The sequence below is a fragment of the Acipenser ruthenus genome, chromosome 29 (assembly GCF_902713425.1).
Source record: "Acipenser ruthenus chromosome 29, fAciRut3.2 maternal haplotype, whole genome shotgun sequence".
In the NCBI taxonomy this organism is placed as follows: domain Eukaryota; kingdom Metazoa; phylum Chordata; class Actinopteri; order Acipenseriformes; family Acipenseridae; genus Acipenser; species Acipenser ruthenus.
In genome coordinates, this window is record NC_081217.1 from 7,458,480 (window position 1) to 7,474,072 (window position 15,593).

The 15,593-nt window shown below is 38.2% G+C and overlaps 1 protein-coding gene across 1 annotated transcript in view; it reads left to right on the forward strand.

Moving 5' to 3' along the window:
* Positions 1–15,593, forward strand: part of LOC117431194 (phosphatidylinositol 3,4,5-trisphosphate-dependent Rac exchanger 1 protein-like) — a 110,856-nt gene that overhangs the window by 14,796 nt on the left and 80,467 nt on the right. The window lies entirely within an intron of this gene.

The following is a 15,593-nucleotide window of genomic DNA, read 5'->3' on the forward strand; positions in this document are numbered from 1 at the left end:
AGCTGGCTTCCTGTGTTAGTGGGGGCTGTATAACCCATTTCCCTTACTACTGCCGAACTGTGGACAGCTGAGACAGAGCAGATATGGGTGAAAAGCACTTACTAATTTGTTACCATCAACATCAGCATCAGATCTGGATTCTTAACCCAGATCAGCCTATAATCATATTCTGAAGAGTTGGAGGGGTTTATGTAAGTAATTAAGAAGTGGTTCTTTCTCATGGGGTGGGGGAGTTGGGGATTCATATATTTGCCATCCATTACCCATTTCAGCTGTGTGAGCAACTCAAATCCCCATGGACTGGCAATTAAAAGCGGAAGTTGGGGACAAGGGAGAGACTAAAAGAAGACATTGTTGAAGAGCGCTTACTAAAAAACCTTTAGTCATGAAAGAAGCTTGCTAAGAATCCGGCCCATGAATGTACACTCCGATCCCCCCCTGAGTTTGCTGCCAGCCAGAGAAGGGAGGGCATTTGGGGGCTCTGTCATTCAGGTGCACTGTAGTGGTACTGGGCCATTGTCCTGCTCTGCTGGGCCCTGCCACAAAGAGGGGGCTTCTTTATTCAATTTCACGCCACAGAGACGAAAGGGCTCCTTCTGTACAGGGGCAGCCCTTCTTCAGCAAGCCAAACTCTCGCTGAGTAGCATAATGAGGCTGTTGGTGGGGAGCTTCACTTTTAGTTGGTTGACGGGCGTTCAGAGCTCCCATTTGTCTTGATAGTTACCAGTGTGGAATAAAACCAGAACCTTGTTAGGAAGAACCTTCAGGCCATCTAAACTACCACTCCCCCCTGTAAGTCCAGTATACTTTAGCCAGGTTGCTAAACTGTTCACTGGCATGTATTTTGGATGTCACTGGGATGCAATCCTAATACGGGATTTTATGGGGATTCCCCCATAGGGATTACTGTACTTTGACCATCTTGTAATCTAAATGTGTTATTCTGAGGCTGGCTAACTGCAAACACTAGATGAAATTGGTTACTTCTTTTCAATGTGAAAATAACTCCAATTAAACTAGATGTTAGTGTTATCTGAACCTGAAGCACTTTGTATTTGAAACAAGGAAACATTGCTGTGGAGTCGGGGCTTGAAATTATTGTTTGGTGTGTGTGTGTGTGCGCGTAATTTTTACTTTGTGTTAAATAGTGGAAACATCAGAAGAAAAGAAGACTAAAGATAATAATGAGGCCCCTTGTTAGTGCAGGTTCTGCAGAAAGAATTATTTCAGAATCAAGGCTTGATGACTTCAGTTTGAACGTGAGTTGAATTTCATGCTTGCTTATGGAAACGAGAGAACCCGAGTTGAACTCCCTCACAGTTTGATTAACAAGAGGTTGTTGTGGTGCAATAAAATTTCTTAATCGCCACTTTGCAATGTTGCTGTCAAGCTGAGTTGAAACTCGGCATGCCGTGTAGCCCAAGGCTAAAGATGCAGCTGAGCTTTCAGATGAGTAAGCAACGAAAGGAAGACAAAAGATGTGTGTTTTTAAAGGTTCATGGAATGGGGCATGGGCTGGAACAGGTGATGGCAGAATGTCTTCATGAATGCATGTAATGATATTAACAAAAATGCATACCGTCATCCTTACATTCCAATCCACGCAAACATACTTCACAGGAAGGTTAAGGTTTGATCCTGCAATTGATTAATAACAAACAGCAACACATTGCATTTACTATGATCGATACAATAACTGCTCATTGATGCAAATCTAAAGACATCGATAGTTGCATTATAAATGCAAGTTCAAACTAATTTTTTTCCAGATAGTACTGATTTTAAAATGTATGCTTGCAAAAGCATGGTGTGTTTTGATTTTTTAAAACAAGCATTACTTAGATCTGCATGCTGTGTTTTGGGTTAAGCAATGCAGTGTGAAATACCCTTTTTTTCACTTGCTGAATGGTTCATTGTCCCTGCCTGTTACATAACTGAGCTTGCTTCAATGTAGTTTTGAAAAACATCAGGAAAAAAAAACGGAATGAAAATTTGTGGCCAGTAACCTTCAAAGAATTACTGTTAATGATTGGGCATTAATGGGAAGCGGTTAAATTAACATACTCATCCACACCACAAACTTTTGACTATTTATTTTACTACTGCTATTACAGAGATACCAAATGCCTCTGCACTAACCTATGTGGTAGGAACAACTGCAAATATATTAATTGAATGCAGTACTAGGGAAACAGCACTTCCACATGCTTGTGAATCTTCCTGACCTGCCCTAAATCTGAGCTGATCAAATTGGACTTAACTAAGCTACTGTATGTAGGAGAGAATAAGCACACTAAACGCGAGAAATCCTTCAACAAATTAATCACCAATTGCCAAGTGATCTCCTATGACTGCATAAACTAAACCAGGCTACATCTTCCCCCTGTATTAAACTTGTTATTTCTTGTCTATAAATGTTGAATCACTTGTTCATAAACCACAATTCATTAAAACGAATGCTCACAGTGGTCTGCACTGCCCTTGCTCTCCCCAGGTCATGGGTTCACATCCTGGCTTTGATTGAACTGGGCCTAGGGAGTTCTTTTAAGATTTGATATAATGTTTTTTTTTCCCCAAATCCCAGGAGTAGGAAGGAAAAGCTGAGGACTAAGACCTTGTCTGCAGCTTTGTCAATTGATGCCTTTCCAAAAACACGCTTTGCAGGTGGCCTTTTCCAGATGCACTACTGGCTACTGGTTTCAGCTTTTTTGAAGAAGATTATACCAGAGACTGCATTTTTCATGCTCAGTAGAAAAGTGGTGTATCTATTTTTAAGTCTGTCGAATTGTTGCATTATGGATATAAATGTGTTTGGCTTGTGTGAATGGTTAAAGTTAGAGATAGGGTTAGGGTTATGTAATGTTCACATACATACAGAACATACTGTAATAAAATGGGATGCAGGCTAATACATGCATACAAGAACAAATGTAAATGTAATCAAACTACTATGCTGTTCATCTTACAAATACCTAAAGGACTGAGTGAAATGGTATTTGACAGAGTGCGGTTCATAACAGAGGGTGCTCTTCTTAATTTTAGGGGACCGACAGATAGTGGCCATCATGGTGAGCTGGTATTTTTCATCTCGGAGGTCAAAAGTAGGGTGTAAGCATTTTATTTTTTTTTTGTTTACCTTTGTGGTAGATAAATATCCTGTTCACACAGTTTTAACATAACTGATTTATCTGTAAGCCACCAGTAAAGATTATATCAGTATTAAGTAACTTATTCCACTTGCTTCCACGATTAAAATCAGGTGCACCATTCACGTGTGTTCTGAGCACCTCCAACCTTCAGTTTTCAGCAACATTGATGTTCGAGCATGAAGGTGGCAGCACAAGCTCCAAACTAATACTTCTTAATGGTTACTGATGCCTTTCACCAGTATGTCAACCATATATGTCAACCCCTCAGCAGAGGTTTAATAGCCCTGTCTGCAAATCACATTGAAGGTTTTCACTGTTATTACACATGCATACTTTGTCAAGTTTAAGCCCATTTAGCAATCGCTGCAGTTAAAGTGCCTGAATTTGTCACAGAATCGGTTCCTATTTGGAAAAAAGTAACACTAGCAGTAAGTGGGTGCTGCCCATAAAATGTTCACTGAAATATGGTTCAGTCAGCCGATTGTAATAGTAAAAATGTGATTCACTTTAAGAAAAACAATTATTGTGACTTTTTAAATTACTGTAACTTTTACAAGTCTAGTATTGATTATGGATAGCAATGTTTACCTGGATTTTTAAATAATACTATAAAGACAGCCTAATTTAGTCTGAATTGCAATAGGCTGACAGATTTTATTATTTGAATGATTCAGTTCATGTCCACTGAATGTAATTTCATGTTGTGATACTAATCGTGAAAAAGCAGGTCTCTGCTGGAGACTTCTTGGCTTCTCTGCTTCTTTATGTAATGCTCAGTTCATGGAAAAGGCTCCTTTTCAGTTTACTGAGTTTTTAGTGATTGCACTCAACTTTCACAAGTGTTCTTTATGACTGTAACCTGTTAAGAGCTCACCCACACATTGAAGAGGCCCACACTTTCACCGACAACTTTTAAACAGCTGCTGCAATGCACTAGACTGTACCCATTGTAAGATCTAAAAGCAAAGCAGCTTCCTGTGTTTAAGCATAGTTTTTATTTTGTTAATTATCTGGTAAATCATTTCTGAACAGATAGGCTCCTAAAAGAAAGTTACTTGTAAAAAATACTACTACTACTACTACTACTACTACTACTACTAATAATTAACACACAATTATGGTACATTATCCATGATCATTGAATGTTGAATATTGCATGCATTTATTGCATATAGAACACTATACATCATGTAATTTGTGCGTAACACTGGCACATGTTACGCACAAATGCTTCCTAATAAAGTGGCCAAACCCTGTAGAACATTATCCCAGTATTAAAAAAAAAAAAAAAAGTTTGTTTTGTGCTTTAGGCTGTTAATATACAGTAAACACTTGATATAAAAGCATGCCATTTGGATTATTTCATCCTCCAGGCACTAGACTCAGTACAGAAGGAGCACAGGGAGGTTTGCTTTAATGTTAAATAGATGCTTCTGGGTCAGTCTGAGAGAAAGCTTACAGCTGACACTTTAATAATGGATTCTGTCTCTGTTTTGAAAGAGTTTCAGACTACTGGCTGCACTGCCTTGATACCAAATGGGTTAGGGCCTAATAACATTCACTCGTGAGCGAGGGTGTGAAAATCTTTTTTCCCCAGCTTCTCGCTTCTGCTTTTTCGTATTAATCCCCCAAAGTTTGTGAGTTTTGTAAGATCAGAAATGTGACTTCTCACTTGCACGTGATATGAGGATGTCTGCCTGGTATATAAATACCAGACTTCCCCTTTCTTCGTTCTTGTTTTTCAGCTGTTTAGTCAGTGTCGGTGCACTTGGCATCAGTGTTCAGTTGTACATTTTAAAGCTGCTTTTTTAGTTGTAGTCCTGGAACTGATCCATGTTGCTTTAAGAACTAGTGGAACAAAAGCTTTATATATACCTCCCATCTCCAGTATGAGACCTGCAAACAGTCAGATCAAAAGGGCACATGTTCACGACCAAGGTCTAGTCAATCCCTGTATGACAGTTATTAACAGTCATTAGCCCTTTTCAACTCCTGCCATATAAAGTAGACAACTGGTACAAACCTACAATTACTTGATCTGTCTGTTTTATGGTGATTGTTTGTTTGTTTGTTTGTGTTAAATTAGGAGACTAAGTCAAGCTAACAAACATTTTGGCTAGTGCCACCTTCAGTGTGTTTTAGTGTTATGGATAATCTAGGTGTGTTATACTAATAAATACATTATTTAATTCAATAGTGTATGTAGATTTGAGAGCTATAACAAATATGCTGAGTGCAGTGTCTAACATGTGGTGAGTGATTTTATGGTCTATTAGAGATACTAACACCTTGAATGCAGCTGATACAGATGTCTGGATCCGCAAATTCAGCAAACATTCACGTGAGCTTTCAGAAAATGAAAATATTGTGACATTGAGGTACAGTATGTACGCTTTGCCTTCGTTGTGGTTGTGACATACCATATTGTTAATACCACTGTACAGTACTGTATATAGCACAGTCCTTCATATTATTATTATTATTATTATTTGTTTATTTAGCAGTGCCTTTATCCAAGGCGACTTACAGAGACTAGGGTGTGTGAACTATGCATCAGCTGCAGAGTCACTTACAATTATGTCTCACCCGAAAGACGGAGCACAAGGAGGTTAAGTGACTTGCTCAGGGTCATACAATGAGTCAGTGGCTGAGGTGGGATTTGAACTGGGGACCTCCTGGTTACAAGCCCTTTTCTTTAACCACTGGATCACACAGCCTCCTATAAAGGGCTTAAAATGAATGCATGCATTTCATTTCCATCATCACATTGCACCTTTTAATATGTTATTGATGCTTCCAGGATAAACAAATGGTCTAATCTTCAAATGATTTACATTGGGAATGATTTTGATCATGTTTTGCTTGGTTATTTTTGTGGAATGTAACGCTTATTGATGACTAATGCACATGACATTCTAACAAATCTGCATCCACTTTGACATTGAATAACCTCATTGCTCTGATCATTGGCTTAATGTCTGGATTGACCATGGACAGGCATGGTAAGAATGATTGACGCTCCATTGATGACCATGGCCTTGGACCATTTATTGCCCAAGGAATGACCGTGTATCATGGCTTTGTGGCTTGCTTGATGTCACGAGAACAGCCTTGTACTATAAGCCTATCAGAATCCATCAATGTGTGTTAATTGGTAGGCTGTCAAAAGTCAGTATTCTGGTTTGGCGCAGTACCTTGGGGTATCATAAGTTATTGAGAAGAGGGTAAAGGTCAGACTGTACGATTTTGTATACCAATACATTTTATCTTGAACACTGGTAAATACGTCACTCTTCAATGGCCAAAACTAATGGGGCAAATCCTTGAGGGTTGCAAAGACCATGAATGAAAGCTGATTTATGGAACATATATTCAATAAAATGCAATACATTCTGAAAGTTTATCACAGAGGCGTTACAAGGTGTATTTGTTGCATCAACACTGTGTTTCAATTCAGATTTTGCCGTATCAATGGTGAACTGATTAAGTAAACTCTGTTTATTGTCATTATTTTTGCCCAGTTCCTTTTGAAGTGATATTAAAAAGGTTTCCCAGTAGTTTAAAAGGCACTGTTATAATATATAATCATTATAAACCTAAATAAGTAGAAAGATGTTGATGCAGTTACATATTCTTCACACAGTTAACTCTTACACAAGCATATGGCGTGGACAATCTGTGCGTTTTGAAGTTCGTTGTCTGGAAATCAGTACTTAATTTGCAAGTCCTGTCAGAAGAAACAAATGTAGAAAGAATGGTTTATTTTTTTAGGTTCATGTGGTGGTCAGACTAATATTAGCATGCAGGAAACCCACACAACTGTTAAGCTTCCAATTTAGTAAGCCAGCACAGATGTTGGCTAAAGAGACCCATCCAAGGCCCCCTCCATCTTTTCTCCAACAAACCACCACAAATCAAACCCAGATTGTATTTGGAGTGTACAGTGTGAAATGCATTAGGGGTTTCAGTGAGTTGATGTTTGTGTGATCCTTGACCGTCTGGGTAATCCGCACTCACTGCTTTTAGCCAAAGTAAATGAATTTATATGCTTCTACTGTAGCTCAAAGTGGTGACTATACACAGAACATCCTTCGTGCTTAAACAGAGCAGAGACAATATGGTGAGATTATTGTTATAAGCCTTAGGAAGACTTGTAAAAAAACAAACTCGAGACCTCACGACAAATCCCTGTTTTTATTATTATTTATTTCTTAGCCGACGCCCTTATCCAGGGCGACTTACAATTGTTACAAGATATCACATTATTTTTACATACAATTACCCATTTATACAGTTGGCAACAAGAGTTAGAAATGTATAATCTCTCTCCTTTTATTTGTGTTATGGGGCCACAGAGGATACAGTGTCAGAGCTGATGGGGCTGATTAGAATTCAGAGATATTGAGTAAGAGTTGTGTGTGTGGTTTGTCGGTTATCATGAAATAATAAGATATCAGAGAGCTGCAAGGCTTACTGCACAGTTATCATTCACGGACCACCAAGTTTTTTTTACTGCACTAAGAAATACAACAATACTTTATGTATAGTATGGATTGCAATGGTTTTGCTTAGCAGATGACTTTTGTTTTAATCACAAGGACAGCTTGGTTGCATGGTGTTCCCTCTAAATGAGTTGATCTTGGGTTACAGTACAGGACATGAAATAGGACTGAAATAAGACCAGGCTGTTGTTCTTTGTGAAAGCCATCTGCATGCCATGATTAGATACATGCTGTTCAGATTTGGAAGTCTATAGAGGCTCATTATGATGGGCCACAACACATTTGCAATAATCACTCACTTTAACAATGATGGGTGAATGGGAGACCCGATCATTCGGCTCACGGAGATGAACAATTCGATTTTGACATGACAGATTTCACTCAAAGCTGTGGACGGCTTCCTCCTCTCCATCACACCCACAAGCGGGTTCCAGTGTGCAGTACAGGCGGTCAGACTGAAACTGAAGTCGGACAGCAGTAAGCAGACTGCAGACTTGCAATAAGGAACAAGAACTTGGTGGGGAAACGCGATATGAAGTTTAGCAAATTTAGCAACTTCAAAAAAAGTCTAAGGCAAAGATCAATAACAAGAGTTGCTGCAAAGCATATTTTACGTTTATATTACAGATTTAAACAGTCACTGGGAACTGTAAGTTACTGTATAACAACATGAATACACAGATATGTGTTTTTATTTTCAAAAAATAATAATTTATGAGGACTTCATCTGTTAAACACCATTATAATAACTGTTTGTTGTACTGACAAATGTGACACTAGTACGGACATCTTTGATTAGAAGATATCCAGTTTGGTTTGTCTGTTTCACTTTTCAAATCTTCTGTTATTTTCAAATCATTGGCTTTCATATTTCCTAAACACTCTATTAGTATTGGCATCCTGATATTGCAGTAACAAATTATAACAAATACAGAATGTAAATATGTAACCATATTCTTTAATGCTTTATTAGTTCTAATTACGGATAGCAGAAAGTATAGAAAATATATACCGTGTGTCGTTGTTAATCTAACAGTGGTTTGAGACAATTAGAAGTAATATTTTTTTGTATTATATTCCTCCCAAGTGATCTATATAAATTCATTATAGTGAACACAATAAAAATTAATTTCCTAAATACTTACAATGAGTAATTGCCTTGCTGTAAAGTGTCACATTGCTTCTGTGATAATGAACAATTCAAGGAAGCTATCAACACAAAAAACCAATACAAATAGATTATACTGTGCCTGAAACAGGGAAGAGTTAGAAGAATGGAAAATATCACTGTATTTCCTTTTTAGCCACTTCCCAAAAGCTGGCAGTCTGAAGCCTGTCGAGACAATGCGAGGGTCAAGGCGACAGTCATCTTGGTATAAAACGCTAATCAGGACATGCAAACTGAATTTAATATAAATTGAACTTAACTAAACAAATAAGATCATTTGAAAATACAAATCATTTTCATATACAACTCAATGGGATGTCAACATCCACAGTGAATTGCTTTGGTTGATCCTTAAAGAGCTCTACATTATTTTTTTATTGCGACAGCTGCTCCAGCACCTGGAGCCGTACCAACTTTATTAAACTGACAGACTGAGATGAGTTTATTGGTTGGCCCATAGTCCTTGCGAGTTGTGCCAACAGATCTACTTGACTGCAGTTCGTGTGTTTGATATGTCATGTGTTTCTTTGCGTTTCCTTTGATTTGGATAACATAAGGGAAATGCTATTGATCGTAGAGCCAGGAAGTGATTAACTCCGATAGGAAACAATCAGTTTGAAAACAGACTTCTTTTACATTGACTTTGTTCATTGTGAATAGGCCAAATTACAAGTATACACAAAGCCGAAGACATATCGAAGTCGCCTAGTTCATGATTTTTCTTTACAATCTTAGGTTTTGGGTGCAAAACAAGGACATGCTGCCTCCAGCTAGAAGTGCATCTAGACTCTACACAGTACAGATGGAGAATCCTTATTGTAGTGTCTGATTGCATTGTTTTCCAGCAAATGAAAGTCTGTGGTGGTTTTAGTTTTGACAGACAGCAGTGCCAGTCGTACAGCACTGAGTGATGCTTTTTTTAATTATTATTATTATTATTATTTGTTTATTTAGCAGACGCCTTTATCCAAGGCGACTTACAGAGACTAGGGTGTGTGAACTATGCATCAGCTGCAGAGTCACTTACAATTACGTCTCACCCGAAAGACGGAGCACAAGGAGGTTAAGTGACTTGCTCAGGGTCACACAATGAGTCAGTGGCTGAGGTGGGATTTGAACCGGGGACCTCCTGGTTACAAGCCCTTTTCTTTAACCACTGGACCACACATATAATTAATTTCCGCTGGCTTGTACAATGTAGACATTTAAACATAGTTTGTCTAGGGTTGTCACCTCTGATGTATGAAAAACTGGGACCTCCGAATGGAAGGGGGGCTGTTAAAAGTTGAAAAGTTCTATAGAAACCCTATATTCATCCAATGGGAATCATTGATAATATTACTACTATAGTATTGACAACCAATGAATTTTGTGTGTCTATTGCAATAATATTGTATTTGTATCCTGATTTTTCTCATTTGTGCTCAATTTATGGTACTGGCATTTAGTGTTCTGGGAAGGTATGCTGAATTCCTGGGACCCCTTCCTCAACACTGGGACGATTCAGGGAAAACAGGGTCAGATAGATAGCAAGTCTGTCCTGCTGGATCACATGCTGATCTCTCTTTCAAAGTAACATGTTGATGTTGCATGGCCTTGATTTGTCTCAAGTTGTCACTGATATCTATCTTCTGCATAAAAAAACCACTTTGACATTGCTTTCCATAATAAACGCACTTTCCCATTACGCACACAGGCACCCAATTACCCTGCTTTAACAATGGAGAGTGGGTGACATTTCAGTGTAAAGTTATTATACTGAGTACACTTGATATCCCTGAAAATTAGACTTTGGTCTCTGTGTAACATTACAATTCTCCCATGTAAAATAAATATATTGGTATTGTGAGTCACTGATTAAACACTACCCTTCTGGAAAAGTATGGAGCTTTGGAAAGTTATGGTTTCGTCTTTATAAATAAAGCCTGTTTAAATTAATATAACATTAAGATGGATCTCTGTAAAGGTCAATTGCATTTTCTTAAAGGAGAATACAATTGAAGTGTTATAGTGACTGTATAGGAGGATAATTTGTACTTTAAGTGCATATTATTAGAAACTGGAGAAGCGTGCAGAGCGTATGTCAGGTTTTTTTTTTTAGTAAAGACTGTGTGGGTTGGCTAATTTACCAGCAATTGTTGTCTTTAAAAGCTAGCTTATTGTAATGGAGATTTTCCTTCCTTATTATAGCTTTTAGATGAGAGGCGTCCAGTGTTCTGGCAGTGGACTCATAGACTGTACAGAAAAACCCTTTGCATTATAGAGTCAGATAGACTGAATACAATCTCTTTGTGTAGGTTAATTCAGTGAAATGTGTTCATTGACATGTGACTGACAGCTTTCATTGGGGAAGGGGCTTGTCTAGTTTGTGGGCAAATTTGGAAGATGGCTTTGACAAAGTACCATAGCATTGTTATGTGCATAAAATGTAAACTAGCATTACATTAAACTATTCATTGCAAACAACACAAATCGTATGGATGTGTATTAATAATTATAAAAAAAACATGTATGTAATGCAGAATGTATCGATTCATGGTCCTTTTAATCACACAGAATCCTAAACTGGTTGAACTTCACTTTTCAAAGCATGGCACATTGTCACATGGGGGTAGGGCAACACTTGCATGCTTATCAAAAAACATCTAAATCATCTAAAAACAATAACTACACAGTATTCTGGGTGGGATACAGAAAACTGTGACTTATTCATAAGTTCATAACTTAAATCAAGCAAGTATTCATGAAGTTTAAAAGAAAAAAAAAAGTTCCATCTTGTGATTTTTAACTTAAAAATAAATTAATTAATAAAATCCTTTCTAATTTTAGAGGCAATATTGGATATAGAAATTGTTATATTCTCTGTCACTTACACTTTGTGTATTTGTCTGTGAATTTAAGTGGCAGGATTTTATTACCTACAGCTTCTAACGTTTGGTGATAGCTGCAGAGATCTCAACTGCGACAATTCAGATTCCCTAACAAGCTTTAAAATGCTTAGGTGGGTGGGACATGCTTTCCAATTAGCTGCAGGTTTGTCTAATTCCTACCTTCTGCTCCCCCTCTCGCCTCATTATCCTGTCAGCAGAAAGAACACGTAAAGTGTGGATGTGATTCTACCCTAGGATGTTTACTAATGGTAGTTAATTAGTCTTGTTTTGGTTTCTTCTGCCTTTGTCAATGGCTGCAACAGCCCAGCATCAGAGAACTGAACTGCTGCTTGTGTGAGGTCAAGAAGGTGATGCACTAAGCCAAGGCCATTTAATGGGATTGTTTAGATACCATGCTGTGCATGTTGTCTCATGTATGGGTGGGCTGGTTGCTGGCATCTCACTTATTAAACTGGAACTGGAAGGGTTGTATTTTACATTAATAATATGCAGTGGTAGTGTTGAGTCAAAACCGGTTTACAGAAGTGCAGAAGGGTTTAGGGACACCTTAGTACAGTAAACTTTCACCCGCCACCCTTAGATTGACTCAAGTCTAAACAGAGATCTGCGGGGTGGGGACTTTTCTGTGTGCTTGCTGTCTAATCGTGTTGAAAGTTCAGTCTCACACTTTATTTGTTCTGTTTGGCAGCAAACTGAGCAGCTTTGTTACACAGACTATTTTCAGTCATAGTAAAGCTGGATTAGAATTGCACATCCTCTATTAATGCCACACTTTGGTACCTTGTTGTTATGTCACAACTTTTCTCTGACAGAACAGGACATAACTAGGTTAAATATGGGGAATGTAACATACAGTACAGAGGGACATTGAAATTGACTATTGGCAAGTGTGGCCTTATGCAGTGTTAAGTTTGGCAAATACACTCAGCCAGGCTAGCTGTGTTTCCTGGAGTATGTATATATACACTGTATACTCATCGTAGTACAGTAAAGCACTAAAGATCCTACCTCAGTTGAATTATCTCTACAGGGCTGGCTTTGGATTATTGTTATATTGTTTTCTCACTGTCTTTTCTGAGGTTAAACCACAGCATTACATTCACATTAGTGTGAGGGTAATGCGAGCTGAGACCACCAGAGTACATTCTTCGAACTCCCCTGTGTTTTGAAGCTAAGTCACTTTTGGTCTAATCAGCCTGTGCTTTATTGAGGCTTAGCAGAGGTCCCTCAGGTGAACTGTGTTTAATTCACTGGCTCGGGTGGAGAAACTACAGTCTCCTGGAATTGCTGCATGGATACAAAATTGATGTCTGGAGTTTGTTTGTTTATTGATTTACTAAGAACAAAATATGACTGTGTCCCTGCCAAGACAGCTCATATAAGAGCTTGTGTGTGCTTATTGCTAATGAAAAGGGTATGGACTTACAGTATTTCTGACTGAGGCTCTCTGAATACGTCAGATGAGGTCCACCTCTTCGGGGGGTGAGATTGAATATTATCAGCAAGGTCTAGCTCTTTTTCCATCTTAACTAGATAATTGTTTCTAAATACAGTAATGGAACATCGGCATTGCCATTGACTTACAATCATCTGTTGTTGGGCAGCCAGCTAGTACTGGTATTGCGTTTCCAATTTTTTATTTATTTTTTAATCTGTAAGAAAATTTAAATAGGTCTTTTAGCGTAAGACAATGTCTTCGAAAGTTCACCACTTTTTTCTGTGTAGAACCAATGTCTTTATCTTCTTTTCTTTTTCTTCAGTGTTTACTTTGGCTTGTGTATCGGTGATGTTTCAAATAGTTCTTCAGCTTGTTTTAATTTTCTGTCCTGAATGGCCTCAGGAAGGAAGACCAAATCAAAGTTGTGGAAGTTCTGCGCTTTTCTGTAAGCCCATTGTCACATACATCTAAACCACCTAGACATCTTTTGGAGGGGGGAGAAGATAAAGGCCCAAACGGGAGATGGTTGTGCAAGGGTGTTTTAGAAGGGGCTTGTTCTAATATTGTTTATATAGCTTTGTTCTCTCACTGGAGCTTCCTGTAGAGTTCGATCATCCCATTACTGCGCTCTTTTATTGGAGAGAACAACAGGGGATCTTTTCAATTCAGCGGCTCCTTCCTCCTGTCTGCTCTGAATGCAAAACGGCACCTGAATGACTTGTCAGAGAGGTGCCAGAGCTGGGGCAAACATAAACTGTTGCCCAGTCGCTGCTGGAACTTTAACTTGAATCTCTTTATCATACTGACCTCAAATGTAGACATGTTGGTAAATCCCAATTGAAGGGTCCCACCGTCATGGATGCAAAAGGTTTATTTTTTATTTATTTATTTGTTTTAACATGAATCCCTAACCGTATGGTTACAAACGACCATCAGACTAGTAGACCTGAAGCACTGATCACTGCCTTCCTCACCTAATTAACTTATCTTCCACCTTGAGGAGATCCAGATCCCCCTTTCTCTCCTTTAATTAGGAGTTAAAGAGCTGCTGAGATGTTCAGAGGCTGGTGTTAGCTGAAGAATAAAACAAACAACTGGCCCCAGAGCTGTTGAGAGAAGTTCGAAGTGCTTTAGCTGTTTTCTGGAGTTAAGCAATGTACAGTAAAGTAGCTGTTAAAAAAGAAGTACAAAGGTGAACTTGCCTAAAACTGGATTTCTAGAAATCAAATTCTCTGGAATTAAAGCTGTGGGTAAGGCGTCAGGCTTCCTCAAGCATTGCCGATCAAACGTAAATCCCCTGCATTATAAAATCCTGCCTGTGTAAGTCTTTTTAGGGATGATAAAAACCTTACTTTCTGTCTGTTCTCCACTTACCATGGGTAAAAGATTGGGGTCCTTTTTTATTTTACTTTTCTTTGTTGATGCACACACACATTGAGATGATCTTATTAAATTACCAGGAACTGTATCCCCTGATAATATTGAATGCATTCTATCACAGTAAACAGTTGTCACTGTTGACTTACTAGGAAAGCCCAATAACTGCATTCAGATGCCTTTAAGGACTGGAAATAATCTGCTCTAAGCATTTAGCAAGTAAAGCAAGTTGTTTGAAATTATTTTGTTTTTTTAATGAATGTTTTCCACATAATGAGCATGTTGATGGTTTAGTGCAGAAAAACAAAGGACCTGGCATCCGATTAAAAGCTGCACTGTAATTGCAACAGCATTAAGATCCATTCCATGTGCAGTGTGTGCGAAAGACAGTATGGCAAATTCACATTGGACCGTGCAGGTGTTATGACGTGTGCTGTAAAACCTTTCTATTACCCAGTATGGTTTTTCATATGCGACGGACACCATTACAATCTGGTTCTACCTTGTATATAGAGATATGCTATAGGGTATAGCCCACTAGATTGAACCTCTTCAAAAATAGGACCCAAAAGAGAATGTTGTACAAGGCTCAGTCAGGGAAGTTAGATTCTGTTCGATTTCATAAATACACTTAAACTTGAATTTATTGGGAAGCAATGAGTCAGCCATATGAGATTAATCTCTCCATTGGAGTGCAGTTACTTTTTAAATGGATTACTACAACATTAATCTGTACATGGAAAGGACTCCAAACCTTTAACACTGTTCGATTTCATAAACACACTTAAACTTGAACTTAGTGGGAATCTTTGTAAGCAATGAGTCAGAGAGAAGCAATGAGATTAATCTCTCCATTAGAATGCTGTTTTTAAATGAATTACTACAACATTCATCTGTATGTGGCCAGGACTCCAAACCTCTGACACTTTTTAAATGTGTTAACTCTGAACTATTAACACCCTTCTTTCAATTAGATCCCTCTAGATCTTTTATTTTAAGCTTTGAGAATCTGGTCCAGTGTCTAGAGCAGGTAAAACTTTACAAAGCAAATGAACTGCCTTCAGAGAA